Below are 2,481 nucleotides of genomic sequence, written 5' to 3' on the forward strand. Positions count from 1 at the left end.
ACGGAGCATACATTAGGCACTAGTCTGTCCTATGTCTTTGGTTCTATAAGTCAAAAATAGTCAGATTCTGTAAGGTGTAGCTAGCTAGTTGCAAACGCAGTGAGCACTTACTATGAGACCTAGCAGATCATGTCTGTCTGTCTGTGTGTCTGTCTGTCCCGCTATCCAAATATGGAGTGTGTTGCATCAGCAATCACTCAGCTCCATATATGGGCACAAAAGGGGCCAGGTCCACTCAGCTCCATATATGGGCACAAAAGGGGCCAGTGATTTGTTTGTTGTGGACCTGGCCCCTTTTGTGCCCATATATGGAGCTATACGTCCAAAACCAGCAACCATTTTGTCCAGGATTGACATGTCCAGAGGTTCCTCAGTAACTATGCGATCACAGTAATCTAGTGAACGGATGTGTTCACACTGATCATAAGGAAGACCACTCTGTTGTGCCAACTGCAGGTAGCTCAGGCATTCATCCAATTCACACCGTGTTCTCTGTTTTTCTCCCCAGCATTTCCGTTGGACATGTATCGGTGTAGAAAAGCCATGGCCAGTTCTCTGGACAGCTGAAATGCCATTCTTAGCATCTACACATACACCTGCAAGGTGGCTTATGGCAGTTATGTCCTTGTTCGTTTCTGAATGTGCGCGTGCAATGTGAAGACGGAGATTCTTCCGGTACATGACTTTAGAGCAGTGCGGGCATCTGGAATGGGTAGAGGGCTCAGAAGGGCTGGGCGCCTGAACACTGTGCATCGCGGGGCTGGCAGACTGACCACTGTGCATCGCAGGGCTGGCAGACTGAGGAGGGCTGGACAGCTGACCTGAATAGAGTTTGCACTTCGGCAGGTGTTTTCTCATCGCATCAGCCCTTAAAAGGGTGTTCTTACACCGCAGGGACAATGATAGTGTGCCTGAGATGTGTCTGATCTGCAGTTAAGACAGCATCTAATGATGCGCAGATCTAGAGGGAGGGGAGACATACAATATGACAAATTAATATACAGTATATAATATACACACACAGCACCAACTCATGAAGCGTTCTTACATTTCAAATGTACTTAAGGGGAAATCCATCCTTCATAGACCACTGGCAGTCACTAGACTGACTCACTGAACACACAAATTGCATGCGTTGCAGAGATGGAACCTGGGTGAAATGAGTGCATGAATAACACACCCTGCCTGGCCAAGGCCAACAGTCTGAATAAGTCCCAATGTCAATTTGAAAGATAATGAAAATGCCTCCTCTCTACAGTACATCCAGACATACATCCTAAAAATAAAAAACAAGCTTATACATACCTTCAAAAGCGATTGCAGTTTTAATATGAGCAGTGGTACAGTGTACAGCAGGTTGTACATTGTTTGAGCTGTACAGACTCATTGGTGGTCAATATGGAACGATGCATCTGCAACGATGCATCTGCAAGAAACAAGACAATTTTAACAATTACACTGAATTTGCAGAGCAGATAATCTACATCTGTAGACAGGCATAAAGGCCATAGATCTGTCAATTTGCCTATGCTGTAACAATAACAGTAATCTTTTTAAAGTATTAAACTAATAAAAATGATCCATCATTTAACAGACCTCACAAATTAAAATAATATGTCACCAGAAGCAGGGATGTATGTTGTATGCAGCCATGCTAGCTGTTGCTGAATAACCTAACACTTTGGCTACATGTTTAAGCATTTATTCCATATTTATGGTATTAATGGTAGTTTAGCTTCATAAGTTAGAATCGGAATATTGCTTGTTGTGTTAGTAAGAGGCTAAGCTACTCGAGCAGGCAAGAAAGAAAATAAAAACGAACTCATTAACTCCTGTTCATAAGGCTATAGTTTGCACTGCAGAACGTTTACATTTATATTAAGTTATACTTATAATATTAATATTGTCTTGCTGGTTTTACGTACCTTGCTTCGATGAGAGAGGAGAAAGAACAAGAAGCGTCTGGAAAGTGGAAAGAACTGCAGCAAACAGGCTGTAAGTGGTGCCAGATTTTGCAACAGAAATGTTGAAAAGAAGCCACTCAACAAATTGCAACAGATTAGCTCATTTAAATCTAATGTTCATCAACTGTTTGAAAATAGCAGAGCTAGAAGCATAGCAGCATATTAAATTAATAATAATATTAATAATAATACAAATAACGATAATAATACAAGTCGCTTATAATAAGCGGACATGGCATGCGGACAACAACAAGCTCCCATGGACCGCCCCCACCCTTGCAAATACTTCCTGATCAATGCCCTCCCCCCTCGCAGAGACTTCCTGATCAATCAATCCTGCCCTGCAGTCAGACGCTTCTCTGTGAGTCCAGTGCGTTCTGCCTCTACTTCCGGTCCAGGTCTTGTCACTGTCCGCTGTGAAGCCCCATGAAGTGACCGGAGTTGTAGTGACTCTGTCTTATACTCTAATGGATCTATAATAATAATAATAATAAACTTTATTTGTATAGCACCTTTC

The 2,481-nt window shown here is 42.4% G+C and overlaps 1 long non-coding RNA gene across 1 annotated transcript; it reads right to left on the reverse strand.

Moving 5' to 3' along the window:
• Window positions 1–459: 459 nt before the first annotated feature.
• LOC308311566 lies at window positions 460–1,983 on the reverse strand. Its single transcript, XR_013963683.1, has 3 exons — window positions 1,926–1,983; window positions 1,306–1,426; window positions 460–961 (listed from the first exon to the last, which is right to left on the reverse strand). It is a non-coding gene; the product is annotated as an uncharacterized lncRNA (long non-coding RNA).
• Window positions 1,984–2,481: the final 498 nt, after the last annotated feature.

Source organism: Protomyctophum bolini (genome assembly GCF_963924005.1).
Source record: "Protomyctophum bolini genome assembly, chromosome: 24".
NCBI classification, from domain to species: Eukaryota; Metazoa; Chordata; class Actinopteri; order Myctophiformes; family Myctophidae; genus Protomyctophum; species Protomyctophum bolini.